The 15,381-nt window shown below is 44.1% G+C and overlaps 1 long non-coding RNA gene across 1 annotated transcript in view; it reads left to right on the forward strand.

The window, feature by feature from the left end:
• Window positions 1-12,026, forward strand: part of LOC129708832 (uncharacterized) — a 28,862-nt gene extending 16,836 nt beyond the window's left edge. Inside the window, exon 3 of the long non-coding RNA XR_008725420.1 lies at window positions 10,734-12,026. This is a non-coding gene — a long non-coding RNA (uncharacterized LOC129708832). The remainder of the gene's footprint in view (window positions 1-10,733) is intronic.
• The last annotated feature ends 3,355 nt before the right edge of the window (window positions 12,027-15,381 follow it).

The raw sequence follows: 15,381 nt of genomic DNA on the forward strand, positions 1-15,381 counted from the left end.
GAGAAGAGGGTGTGGCCAGGGTGCAACTTTAGAAGGATGAAGGGGTAGCTCATTGAAACTTACTGAATAGTGATAGACCTGGACATGGAGCGGATGATTCTACTAGTAGGAGAGTCTAGGTCCTGAGGCCATAGCCTCAGAATAAAAGGACGTTCCTTTAGAAAGGAAATGAGGATAAATTACTTTTGTGAGTGGGTGGTGAATCTGTGGAATTCTTTGCCACAGATGGTTGTGGAGGCAATAGACAATATGTGCAATAGGTCCATTCGGCCCTTCGAGCCAGCACCGACATTCAATGTGATCATGGCTGATCATCCCCAATCAGTACCCCGTTTCTGCCTTCTCCCCATATCCCCTGACTCCGCTATTTTTAAGAGCCCTATCTAGCTCTCTCTTGAAAGCATCCAGAGAACCTGCCTCCACCACCCTCCGAGGCAGAGAATTCCACAGACTCACCACTCTCTGTGAGAAAAAGAGTTTCCTCGTCTCCGTTCTAAATGGATTACTCCTTATTCTTAAACTGTGGCCCCTGGTTCTGGACTCCCCCAACATCGGGAACATGTTTCCTGCCTCTAGCGTGTCCAAACCCTTAACAATCTTATATGTTTCAATGAGATCCCCTCTCATTCTTCTAAATCCAGGGTGTACAAGCCCAGCTGCTCCATTCTCTCAGCATATGACAGCCCCACCATCCCGGGAATTAACCTTGTAAACCTACGCTGCACTCCCTCAATAGCAAGAACGAGGCCAAGTCAATGGATATTTTTATGGCAGAGATTGACAGATTCTTGATTAGTAAAGGTGTCGGGGAGAAGGCAGGAGAATGTTGTTGAGAGGGAAAAGTAGCTCAGCCATGATTAAAGGGGCTGTTTCTGTGCAGTATCTCTGGTCAAAATTCTCAACCTACAGACGACAGCTTAACCTCTCTCACTCTCTCTCTTTTTTTTTCCTTTCAAAAACTTTATTCGACACAAACATATGATATAACACATCAAATCATAAACAAAAATTACACTATATCAAGTATCATTATAATACAACATCGCATTCATTGTTCACAATACTCTCAACCCCACGTGGTGACCAGCGCCCACGGAAGCGCTCTCTCTCTCTCTCTCTCTCTCTCTCTCTCTCTCTCTCTCTCTCTCTCTCTCTCTCTCTCTCTCTCTCTCTCTCTCTCTCTCTCTCTCTCTCTCTCTCTCTCTCTCTCTCTCTCTCTCTCTCTCTCTCTCTCTCTCTCTCTCTCTCTCTCTCTCTCTCTCTCTCTCTCTCTCTCTCTCTCTCTCTCTCTCTCTCTCTCTCTCTCTCTCTCTTCTCTCTCTCTCTCTCTCTCTCTTTTTCTCTCTCTCTCTCTCTCTCTCTCTCTTTCTCTCTTTCTTTCTCTCTTTATTTCACCTTAAATCTGTTCCCTCAAGTTATTAAATGTTTGCAGTTCACTGGAAGCAAAATCCATTTTAAATTCACTGAAGTTACATCCATATTTAATGCAGCGTTTGACAAGACTACTTGACATTCTCCTGCTCCATTATGAAGTAATCTGACTGTTCAAGATGTATAAAACCTGCGGGAATATTACTTCCAGCTGCAGCATTTAAAAGTGATTGAATAAAAATAGTCAAAATTGAACAAATGTTTGCAGTGTCTTAGATCGATTGTTGGGATTATTGGAAAAAACCCATTAAATAGTTATCCAAACTGGTTTACCAAGTGTGTAGGAAGGAACTGCAGATGCTGGTTTAAAACGAAGATACATACAAATTGCTGGGGTAACTCAGCAGGACAGGCAGCATATCTGGAGAGAAGGAATGGGTGACGTTTCGGGTCAAGACTCGTCTGAAGAAGAGTCTCGACCCAAAATGTGACATCTCCGTGACTATGTTAGTTTGACCTTCCTACCACAGGATTAGGTCATAAGGTCACAAGTGATAGGAGCAGAATTGGGCCATTCGGCCCCTCAAGTCTACTCCGTCATTAAATCTCCTCCTTACCCCATTCTCCTGCCTTCCCTGCATAACCCCTGACATGCGTACAAATCGAGAATCTATCTATCTGCCTTAAAAATATTAATTGACTTGGCCTCCACAGCGCTCTGTGGCATAGAACTTTGCAGATTCACCAACATCTAATGACTAATGAAATTCCTCGTCTTCCTAAAGGAATGTCTTTTAATTCTGAAGCTCTGACCTCCAGTCTTACACTCTCCCATTAATGGAAACATCCTCTCCACATCCACTCTATCCAAGCCTTTCACTATATGTTTCAATGAGGTGTCCCCTCATCCTTCTTAAGTGTACAGAGAACCGGCCCAGTACCATCAAACATTCATCATATGTCAACCCACTCATTCCTGGGATCATTCTTGTAAATCTCCTCTGGAGCCTCACCAGAGCCAGCACATCCTTCCTCAGATATGGTGCCCAAAAAATTGCTCACAATTTGCACATGGGTAATCGGTCTTGTTTTACTTTACATACACCATCCCAAGCGGATGGCTTTTTGAATGCTATTCATTCCAGTTGTACATCAGCACCAGGTGACATATAATGGTCCTAACAAAAGCAAGTCCTTCCATAAATGTCCCTGCCTCTTTTCCTCTCTTGCCACTTATAAGACATCCTCGTTGATCACGTTTTTGTTAATGGCCCCAACATTCCCTATTTGTTATTTGATAATGCCTTTGTGAAATGCCTCCGACATTTCGCTAAGTTAAAAGAAGTTGATGTTGTTGAGAACAAGCGGACACAAACTTCTTCAAGCACTTTGGCCTCCTATCCACAACATGTAGTTTTAGACGTGTACAGGAAGAAACAGCTGGTTCACATGGAAGATAGACACAGAAAGCTGGAGTTACTCAACGGCTCGGGCAGTATCTATGGAGAAAAAGAATAGGTGAAGTTTAGGGTCGAGACCCTTCTTCAGACTGAAAGTCAGGGGAAAGAGAACGAGTGAGAATGTTGCAAAACTCTCGTTGGAGAGAGGAGGAGAATTTCTTCAACGTCGGCATACCTTGAGATATCGCAGTGGAGCAGACAAAATATGTAGGAAGAAACTGCAGATGCTGGTTTACACTAAAGATGGACACAAACAGCTGAAGTAATACTTGATTACTGATTTAGCCCATAGCTTAACAGCAAATAGAGGTTTTGCCAATGTGGCAAAAAGTCATAAAGTGATACAGTGTGGAAACAGGTCTTTCTGCCCAATTTGCCCATACCGGCCAACATGTCCCAGCTACACTAGACCCACCTACCCGGGTTTGGCCCAAATCCCTCCAAACCTGTCCTATCCATGTACCTGTCTAACTGTTTCTTAAATGTTGGGAGAGCCTGAACTACCTCCTCTGGTAGCTTGTTCCATACACCCACTACCCTTTGAAGTGTGAAATGTTACCACTCTGATTCCTATTAAATGTTTTCCCCTTCACCTTAAACCTATGTCCTCTGGTCCTCAATTCACCTACTCTGGGCAAGAGATTCTGTGCGTCTAATCTAGGTTTACCAGATTGGAAAACTGGTCTAAATCTTTCAGCTGTCTGAGAATAAGGCTGGTATTTTACAGCAGTTCAGTGAATGATGCCACAGGGCATTTGACAGCTGTATTTAAGTATAGATGGTAAGTAAACACAGGAACCTCTGGTTGAAAATGTGGTAATTCATATATTCAATGGAGAAGATCTGCTTAACACATGCAGGCTGCATTATTCTGTTTCAATACAAAGAAGTTAAATATTAAAAAAATAATTTATGGTGTAAAATATTTTTCGGAAATTGTCATGCAAAGATTATGCCCAAACGACGCATGCATTACTTATCAAATGTGGAATGCTGTAAAGCCAAACTTTGGTACATTTTGAAATCAGATGATTTTAGCTTATAGACAGTTACCCTCTGGCAAAATATTTATGTGAAGGATCAGAGTTAGCTTGTCTTTAAATATTGCAACGTCTGTCACAGGCTGGCGTGTCTTGCTAGAATGGAATACACTTTGAAAGGGGTAAGATACTGATAGTAGCCAAGTGTTTCATTTGGATTACAGTTGCTGCCGAGCTCTGTGTACATTATCTGCGGCACGGTGTGCAGCCATAAAGCTCCAGAGTCCAGGGTTCGATCCTTGACTACGGGTGCTGTCTGTACGGAGTTTGTACGTTCTCCCCGTGACCTGCGTGGCTTTCCTCCAGGATCTCCGGTTTCCCCAACACTCCAAAGACGTGCTGGTACGTAGATTAATTGACTTGGTAAAATTTTAATGTGTCCAGTTTCGGATTTACGTATAAGCTTCACAAGCTTAAGCCGAGGGCCTCACGATCTAGATGGACCTCGGCAGGGCCGGATTTACCTATAGGCTTCGTAGGCTGAAGCCGAGGGCCTCAATATATAGGGGGCCTCCGGCCAAGGTGTTTTTTTCCCCAGAGTAAAAAAAAACAGAAAAAAAAAATTGGAGAGCTATCAGCGTTTCCACTTTGACGGAAATTACCCAAAATTCTGGTTCCGGCCCGCTGGAAGTTTTGGGGGAAAAATTGCGCAGTTGGGGGAAGCTGGCGACGCAGAATGACGCTGTCTCTCCACGCGTGTGCAGTGGGCCAGGGCGGGTTCAGATCTCCATTTGCACTGCCACACAATCACCTCGATGCCTCTTGTCTACTCCAGGTAAGTAGTGGAATATTTAGTTGCAGGAGAGAGAGGGGTAGGGAGGGAGGGAGTGAGGGGGGGGGGGGGGGGGTGTGAGAGGAGGAAAGGGGGGGTTGAGACTGAGGGGGGAGATAGAGGGAGGGGAAGGGGAGAGAGAGAGAGGGCAAGGGGGGAGAGGGGAGAGGGGAAGGGGGGGAGGGGGAGGGGAGGGGGGTGAGAGAGAGGTGGGAGGGAGGGAGAGGTGGAGGGAGAGGGAGAGGGAAGGAGGAGGGGGGAGAGGGAAAGGGGATTATCTTTAGTGAGATTGCAAAATTAAGGTAGGTTTTGGAGCAATTATATTTTCTCCTCCATATTAATAATATCAAACAATTGGAACTGCTTTCTTTTCCTTGATAACAAAACTGAAATATATGAATTCCATAGTTTGCGACTTTCATTTTGCATCATACTTTTAATGGCACACACTAACACAATCGAACAGTAACAGGCAATCAAATCAACACACAAAACATTTTCTAAAAAAAGGTTTTATTTACTGAAAAAACTTACAGTATTTTATTTGCAGTGTTTGTATACTCCTTTATAACATTTTACATAACATTTTACAGTACAACTTGATTATTAAAACAAGGCCAACTTCAATTCTTGATTTAAAAAAATGTATACAACAATGATCCCAATCATCCCATTGCAACCACTCATTACTCTTGACTCAACCAAAATTATTTCTGAAATATTGGTCATAAATTTGGTGCAAAAATGCTCAAAAATAAGGCTCAGAATGCTCCATAGAGCATCTAAAACCCCACACCTCGGCAGCAATGGTCTTTGAGCTTCGCGCTTGTGATATGCACTGCGTGCACTTATTTCACATACATTTTTTGTAATCCTGCCATGCCAACCCCCTTTTGAAAAGCTTCGTATGGGCCTGGTGAATAATATTTTTGACACTGACATAGGCCTTTCTTACATATGCTGTCACAATGCACTGTAGCCTCTAAACAACACTTCAGTAATTTTCCTTGCCCTCCATTTCAGAATAATAGTGTTTCAAGCTGATAACTCGACACTGGCACTGGCAATAAATAAAAAGCGCAGCTTTCCAGCCCTTATCTCTTTGGCCACGCTCGACTGCACATTGGTGTCAATCTGGTGGACTCTTCCATCTTCCTCTTGTCGTGGGGGTAGGGGATTGGGAGGGGCCTCACAAGTGGAATAGCCTAGGGCCTCTCTTCATCTAAATACTGTCCCTAATATATGTAGGATAGTGTAAAGGACCTGTCCCACTTGACAATTTTTTCGGCGACTGCCGGCATCATTGATTGACGTATCAGGTCAACTAAAAATTGACGTGAGGCATGATGCGGCGTGATGATGTATTGATGCACTGTGTTTTTTCAAGAGTAAAAATTGCCAAGTGGGACAGGCCCTTAAGTGTGCTGAAGTACAGTGAAAAGCATTGTTTTGCATGCTATCCAAACAGGTGAGATAATATTATACACAAGTAGGATCAAACTGAATCAAGTGCAAAAGAAAGAGCAAGCATTCTTTTAGGAAGGAAATGAGGAGAAATTTCTTTATTCAGAAGGTGGTGAATCAGTGGAATTCTTTGCCACAAAAGGCAGTGGAGACCAGTGGATACATACCAGTGGACATTTTTAATGAAGATATAGAGTCTTGATTAGTACGGGTGTCAGAGATTATGGGGAGAAGGCAAGAAAATGGGATTAGGAAGGAGAGATAGATCAGCCGTGCTTGAATGGTGGAGTAGACTTGATGGGCCGAATGGCCTAATTCTTCTCCTATCATTTATGACCTTATAACCTTACAGCGGAATGTAGTTCTCAGCATTGTAGAGCATCACTTCCACAAAGTCCAATTGCCACAATGTGGTAGAAGGAGATTGATCACTACACTTGCCTTTGCAAAGACCATTCAGAAGCCCGATAACAGACGGAAGTAAAGCTACCCCCTGAGTCTGGTGGTGAGTGCTTTCATGCTTCGGTGTTTTCTGCTGGATGGGAGCAGGGAGAATGAGGAACGACTGCAGTGGTACAAATCTTTCATCAATTTGGCTGCTGATCACGATGTTTTTTCACACTGTATCACTCTAGGACTCTAGGAGGTAGAGGTGTTAGTGTGCCTTAACAGATTAAATAGATCTGGAACATGCAGGATTTGCATAATAAAAGAACAATGATGAGAAATTTTGGACGTGTTCACAAGGCCCACTTTGTTCCTCAAATAATTACAGAAGGTTCCTTTCCTGGGGTTTTCTGCAGTCAAAACCCTGAGGCTGATCACCTGTTGTGGCTGAGCAAGCACTCTCAAACATCTGGCTGAGTTATTAGACATCTATGTATTGTTGCTCCTCACAATATCTTCTGTTTAGTGTAAAGATACAGCATAGAAACAGTCCCTTCGGCCCACCGAGTTCATGCCTAGGTGCGGCACGGTGGCGCAGTGGTAGAGTTGCTGTCGTACAGTGCCAGAGACCCGGGTTTAAACGTGACCTCAGGTGCAGTCTTTATGGAGTCATCATCGGCTGTCACTCGATGTCACTCGATTAGGGTCTTTACAGAGTAATCACGAGAGGAATAGATAGGGTGGGTTTTCTCCAGGTAATCTGGCTTTTCCCACACTTCAAAGACGTACAGGTTTGTAGGTTTCTTCGGTAAAATTGTAAATGGTCCCAGAGAGTGGTGATTCTCTGGAATTCTCTGCCACAGAAGGTAGCTGAGGCCAGTTCATTGGCTATATTTAAGAGGGAGTTAGATGTGGCCCTTGTGGCTAAAGGGATCAGGGGGTATGGAGAGAAGGCAGGTACAGGATACTGTTGGATGATCAGCCATGATCATGTTGAATGGCAGTGCAGGCTCGAAGGGCCAAATGGCCTACTCCTGCACCTATTTTCTATGTTTCTATGTTTCTATGTTTCCATGTCCCTGGAGTGCTTAGTGTAGTGTTAGTGAACGGGATGATCGCTGGTCAGCGTGGACTCGATGGGCCGAAGGGTCTGTTTCCGCCCTCTATCTCTGAACTAAGACTAAACTAGAATATAACAAATTTATTTTCTTATTCTAAGGAGAACCTTTGAGAGCAAATTGAAGTTTTTTCCCTCTCTGAAGGCCTGCACTGCCTGCTCTCATTTTCGATTTTGTTTGCATCAATTTTGGATGACTGCTGTTTACAGCTAATAAGCATTATCCTTTCAGTGAAGTATTGAAAGATAATGTTTATATCTTGCATTTATGCATGTATTGTACTGCTGTTTTTCAGCTGATTCATAAAATTAGATTCCTTGTAGCTTTGAAATGTTTTATTTCTTTATCAAACATCTTAAATGCAGCCTTTTTAAATATTTGTGAGGAGGAACGGCAGATGCCAGTTTACACTGAGTAGAGACACTTAAAATACAGGTGTAGCTCAGCGGGTTAGGCAGCATCTCGGGAGAAAAGGAATCGGTGACGTTTCGGATCGAGACCTCAGGCTGAAGCAGGAGATAAAGAAACGAGGATATTGAAAAGGTACATGAAAAGTAGGAATCACAGAAGGTGAGCAGCGAGAGAGGATGTTGCAGAACTCTCATTGGAGAGAGGATGGGAACTTCTTCAAAGTCGGTATGCCTGGAGGAGATTTTGCAGTGTAGCAGACAAAATCTCTGATCCCCTTCTTCCTCCTTGCTCTCCACTCCATCTGCCGGCCAGTCCACAATGGGGTTCAGAGCCTTCAGTCGTTCTGCCCCTCGCCTCTGGAACTCTCTCCCACTATCCATCCATCCGTACCATAGAGTCTCTCCCCACCTTTAAAATCTCCCTCAAAACTCACCTATTCACTGGCCTATCCCATGTAACTCCACTTTCTATCAAATTCATGGATATGTTGTTTTTGTTTCATTTTATTTATATATTTGTAATTTCCTTGTTTTAACTGTAAGATGGCCTTGAATGTTCTGAAATGCATTATTATTATTATTATTATTATTATTATTATTATTATTATTATTATTATTATTAAAATGCGCAGGAAGGAACTGCAGATCTTCGGTTAACTCCGAATATAGACACAAAATGCTGGAGTAACTAAGTGGGTCAGGCAGCATCTCTGGAGAGAAGGAATGGGTGACGGTTTGGCTTGAGACACCTTTTCTGAATGAGAGTCAGGAGAGAGTGAAAGGGTCTTGACCAAAAATGTAAGCCATTCCTTCGCTCTGGAGATGCTGCCTTTCCCACTGAGTTACTTCAGCAGTTTGTTCATGTTCACAAGTTATAGGAGTAGAATTAGGCCATTGAGCCCATCGAGTCCACTCCACCATTCAATCATGGCTGATTTCTGCCGCATAATTCCATTTTCCTGCCTCCCCCCCCATAACCCTTGACACCTGTTCTAATCAAGAATTTGTCTATCTCTGTCTTTAAAATATCCGCTGACTTGGCCTCCACAGCCCTCTGTGGCAATGAGTAATGAGTTCCACAGGTTAATTACCCTCTGATTGAAGAAGTTCCTCCTCACCTCCTTTCCAAAAGAGCGCCCTTTAATTCTGATGCTATGACCTCTGATCCTAGACTCTCCAACAACTGGAAACATCCTTTCCACATCCACTCTATCTATGCCTTTCATTACTCTGTAAGTTTCAATGAGGTTCCCCCATAAACCTTCTAAACTCCAGCGAGTAGAAGTCCAGTGCTTTGTTCAGGTCAGGTCGGGTGAAGTTCCCCCCTCCATGGGTACCATGTAATCCCGCGCTACCTGCTCCATGATCGGATAGTCGGCGACTAAACCGTCTTCCCCCACCTGGTTTGCCAGGTGAGGAGGGGGCTGCAGACTACTATCAGGACCAAAAACAAGACCTGTTAAAGGGCGAATGAGCTCCTAGCGAGCCAACGGCCATCTACATTTCAGTGGAAGTTGCGATCATTGTCGTACATAGCATTGTAAGGAAATTCTCGTCGGAAACCAGCGCCACATCGTCACTAATGTTTTCAACAATGATGATGATGTTGTCAAGCGCTCATCTTATGCTAACCATGCAATCATTTGTGTCTATCATTTGCGTCTGTCTTTGGTGTAAACCAGCATCTGCAATTTCTTCCCACATGTGATAAATATTTGTTGGGTATTGTTATTTGGAAGATTTCCAGAGCTGTCCTTTTGTCTGTCACAATGTTTGAGTGTGTTATGATTATATAAGCAAAATATCCTAAATTGACTATCTATAAACATAATGTCAGTCATTCTACAGAATGTGTACGGCTGAACAACCTGTTATATTCAGAGCTTGTAACATCTTACACCAAGCAAATCTTGTTTGGAGGAATAGTTTTATATGCACTCCTAAGATGTACAGGTTTGTACTCCAGTACTCAAGTACTCCAGCTATAAAACTGTACCACTCCTCTCCCTTCTGACATGGGGTAGACTGACTCTCCTCCCCCCCCCCCCACCTCCCCACCTCCCCCCCCTCCTCACCTCCCCAAACTTTGCACATTCCAAATCCTTTCCACCTGTCACTTTAATTTCATGTTTCATGTATTTTGTGTTTTTATGACTGTTGGCAGATCAATTTCCCTCCAGGGGTAAAAAAAAGTTATATCATATCAATAGACAGAAGACACTAGACAATAGGTGCAGCAGTAGGCCAATTTGGGCCAGCACCGCCATTCAATGTGATCATGGCTGATCATCCACAATCAGTACCCTGTTCCTGCCTTCTCCCCATATCCCTTGACTCCGCTATCTTTAAGAGCGCTATCTGACTCCCTCTTGAATGCATCCAGAGAACTGGCCTCCACTGCTCACTGAGGCAGAGAATGCCACAGACTCATAACTATCTGTGTGAAAGAGTGTTTCCTCGTCTCTGTTCTAAGTGGCTTACCCCTTATTCTCAAATATCGTATCGTATCATTATTGTATTGTAGGCTAATTGGCTTAGTATAAGTGTAAAATATCCCTAGTGTATGTAGGATAGTGTTAATGTGCGGGGATCGCTGGCTGGCATGGGCTCGGTGGGCCGAGGGGCCTGTTTCCGCGCTGTTTTTTTTTAAGTGAACTAAACTAAACTAAATGTGGCATGTTGTGTGTGACTCTGTCTGTTTGTTGATGCAGATTGACAACGAGTGACATCGGGACTAGAAGATAGACGTCTGACTGCCTCTAGCCCTTTGCCAAGGCGCTTCGAAACAAAGCTGCCCAGCTTTGACAGATAGACTGGAGTATCACAGCTCATGTTGGGCTAATGCCCTGTGGAACCTCTCATCCTGGAAACGTTGTGAAACCTGACAGATGTTGGAATACTTCATTGGAATAAAAATACACGATGGGATATTGCAGAGTCACACAGCACTTCAAATTGGATTTGTGTACTGGAAGGTGTTACAATGGTTGGAATAATTCAAAAGGAACACCTTGTGTTTAGAATAATGTGACACGCTACAATAATGGAATAATGTGCTGGATTATGATTATAACATTGCATTGGATCAGAATACAGCAATTTATACTGGAGCTCAACTGAAATACGACATCCAGAATGAAATGGTGGAACAATGTGCGGGAACACAAATGGAATATTGTACTGGAACCTTCATCCTGGCACAGTGGCACAGTGGTAGAGTTGCTGCCTGACAGAGCTTGCAGCGCCAGAGACCCAGGTTCGATCCTGACTACGGGTGCTGTCTGTATGAAGTTTGTACGTTCTCCCCGTGACCTGCGTGGGTTTTCTCAGAGCTCTTTGGTTTCCTCCCATTGCTGGTCGGTGGGCCGAAGGGCCTGTTTCCGCACTGTATCTCTGAACTAAAACCTGGGATCAGAATTACACATGGAATACAATAATACAAACTGGAATACTACACTGGATCATGGCAACGTGTACTGGACAAGCGTATAATGCCTTACTTTGGAAATGACCTGGGACAGTTCCCACCGGAATACTGCTCTGGAATACAATACTTGGTGTAGGAATTATGTACCACAACAAAATACCTTACACACGAATAATCCATTGGAATACAAATTCTTTCTTTGGTCTTATAATACATTTGATGGAATAATGTACTGGGTTACCACATCTTATGGGAATACAATCTCTTGTGCTGGCATAATGTGTTGGATTACCCCCTGCTGCATTAATGCACAGGTTTACGACACTTTTCACAATACTGTACTGGAATACAATATGTTACTTTGGAATATTGGGAAACTTCTGCTGGAATTAAGTAAGATTGTAATACCTTGCATTGGAATGATGCACGGGGGCACAACACCTTGCATTGGAGTGATTCATTGGAGCATGACAACTTGCATTGGAGTGATGCACTGGAGCACAACACCTTGTATTCTAGCACAACACCTTGCATTGGAATGATGCATAGGAGCATGACACCTTGCATTGGAATGATGCACTGGGCCACAACCCCTTGCATGGGAATAATGCCTTGGAGCATGATGCATTGGAGTGATGCACTGGGCCAAACCCCTTGCATAGGAATGATGCATTGGAGCATGACAACTTGCCTTGGAGCATGATGCATTGGAGTGATGCACTGGGCCAAACCTCTTGCATAGGAATGATGCATTGGAGCATGACAACTTGCATTGGAGCGATGCACTGGAGCATGATACCTTGCATTGGGGCACACCACCTTACATTGGAGTGATGCATTGGAGCACAACACCTTGCATTGGAATGATGCATTGGAGCATGACAACTTGCATTGGATGCACTGGAGCACGATACCTTGCGTTGGAGTGATGCACAGGAGTACAACCTTGGTGCTGGATATTTTTGCTTGATTGAACGCATTATATTGGAGCAATGTGCATAAACAGATGTAAAGAGAACATGTGGGAAATTCTCAACAGCATCCGAGGACTAGAAAGGTGTAGAAATGTGGTAACCATTGTAAGTTGCAGGGCAAGGTGTGGGAATGAGTGGAAAAGCCTGTAATCACGTGGAAAGCAAGAGACGTATTGACACAACATTGTATGGGCTGACAGAGATGATAAAGGCTTGTTAATTGAAGCTGCTCCGTCCATAGAAGGTAAATAGACAGCAGTGAACTTAGTTTAGTTTAGAGATACAGCGCGGAAACAGACCCTTCGGCCCACCGAATCTGCACTGACCAGCGATCCCCGCACATTAGCACTACCCTACACACACTGGGGACAACTTTTACTTTCACACCAAGCCAATTAACCTGCAAACCTGTATGTTTTTGGAGTTTGGGTGAAAACCGGAGCACCCGGAGAAAACCCTTGTGGTCACAGGGAGAACATACAAATTCCGTACAGATAGCACCCGTAGTCGGGATTGAACCAGGGTCTCTGGCGCTGCAGGCACTGTAAGGCAGCAACTCTACTGCTGCGCCACCATGCCGAGCAAACAGGAAAGAGAATGACACTGTTGGATCTCAGAAATGCATAACGCCATAGTTGACGTAAAGGAGAAAGTTTGAAAGCCCCTGCAGGTCAGGTCACATCTGTCTGCTACTGTAATATCCACACTTCTGTTTGATGCCAGATTTAGGCACAGTGGTGCAGCAGTAGAGTTGCTGCCTTAGATCATCAGAGACCCGGGTTCGATCCTATCTACTGGTGCTGTCTACATGGAGTTTGTACGTTCTCCCCGTGACCGCATGGGTTTTCCCTGGGCGCTTCAGTTTTCTCCCACACTGCAAAGATATACAGGTTTGTAGGTTAATTGACCCGGTAAAATTGCAAATTTTCCCTAGTGTGTGTAGCACAGTGCTAGGATATGGGGATCGCTGGTTGGCGCAGACTTGGAGGGCCGAGGGGCCTGTTTCCTGTTATCTCTAAACTAAAGTAAACCCAATTTTAGACGGTTTTGATTTCTATCAGTGTATAATGTGCACACAATTATACAACACAATGTGAATGCTACACAATGATTTTAAATTAAGTTGGGGAACAATTCAAAACATTGTAAAGCCTAAATGTTCATGGAATTAAAGAGTATTGAAACTGGTCCACAGTAATGTTTGCACTCTTCATGAACAATCTCTACCATCCATTTATCTTCCTATTTATTTCTCCTTTGGCATGGATTCATTAAGGGGAAATGATATATTTGCTTCAGTCTTTCACACAGAGGGTGATGGGTGTATGGAACAAGTTGCCACAGGAGGTAGTTGAGGCTTGTACTATAACAACATTTAAAAGACATTTGGAAAGGTACATGGATAGGCAATGTTTAGAGGTATCTGGGCCAAATGCAGGAAGGTTGGACTAGTATAGATGGGTCACATTAGTCAGCATGAGCTGAAGGTCTGAAGGTCCTGTTTCCATGTAGTATGACTATGATTCTCGATGTCTTATGCAATTCCACATATCCGCCAGCCTGACCTTGAAGAAGCTTCTTATAAATCTCTTATTGGAAATATAATAGCCCTGCCGCCTTTCTGATAGCTTGAGGTAGTTCTGATATCACAGACAAATATGTTCAGTTCATTTATTTATTGTCATTCGATAAAAAAACATGCTACCACATGAATCATGAACAAAATTTGTACTCGGGTCCGAGCAGCGTAAGACATCAATAAAGTGCAGTAAAGACATCAATAAATTCTAACATATAAAAACCTTCCACAATAAAATCTCAATAATAATGAGTAAATAGTAAAACGTTAAAAAAGCAACATGGTTCAAAGGCAGCAGCAGCAGCAGCAGCAGCAGCAGCATAGCAGCAGCAGCAGCAGCAGCAGCAGCAGCAGCAGGCAGCAGCAGCAGCTGCAGCAGTAGTGAGGGTTCACTGAGGTAGTCAGTCAGTGAGGTAGGGTGTTTAAAAGTCTCACTGCCTTGGGGAAGAAGCTGGCTTTAAGCCATGTTGTCCTGGCCTTTATGCTGCGCAGCCTTCTCCCTGAGGGGAGGGGGGCAAGGAGTCTATTTGCCGGGTGGGTGTGGTCCTTCATGATGTTTGAGGCTCTGCTCTTGCACCTTCTGATGTAAATGTCCTCAATGGCAGGGAGGCAGTTATTTGTGATTTTTTTGAGGCAGATTTGACCACCCTCTGCAACGCCTTCCTGTCAGCAGCAGAGCATTTTCCTTACCTTCACTGAAACTTGGCTCAACACTGACGTTCCTGACAGCGCCATCCAGCTATCGGGGCGTCATTTACTCCGAGCGGACAGGACATCAGACTCTGGTAAGACCAGAGGGGGGGGTCTGTGCATTTACGTAAACAAAGCATGGTGCACGGACTCCACCATCATCGAGAGTCACTGCTCAGCTAACCTTGAATTCCTCTTGGTTAGATGCAGACCGTTCTATCTGCCCAGAGAGTTCACCTCCACTGTTGTGACTGCAGCCTACATCCCTCCTGATGCTAATGCCAAGCTTGCAATGAAAGAGCTGCATACTGCCATTAGCAAACAACAGACTCACAACCCCGAGGCAACCTTCATTGTTGCGGGTGACTTCAATCACTCCAACCTGAAGACTGTACTCCCCAAATTCCACCAATATGTATCCTTCCCCACTAGAGTAGACAAGACACTGGACAAAGTCTACACCAACATGGCTGAAGCTTACAAAGCCATCCCCCTCCCCCACCTTGGTCAGTCTGATCACGTCTCATTGTTCCTGCTCCCTAAGTACTCCCCACTCATCAGACGGGTTAAACCAACTGTAAGGACAGTTAAAGTCTGGTCAGAGGAAGCGGACTTCACACTTCAGCAGTGTTTTGGAAACACTGACTGGAAGGCGTTTGCAGCCCAGGCCACCCTTGACTCTCACACGG

This window comes from Leucoraja erinacea, chromosome 2 (assembly GCF_028641065.1).
Source record: "Leucoraja erinacea ecotype New England chromosome 2, Leri_hhj_1, whole genome shotgun sequence".
NCBI classification, from domain to species: Eukaryota; Metazoa; Chordata; class Chondrichthyes; order Rajiformes; family Rajidae; genus Leucoraja; species Leucoraja erinaceus.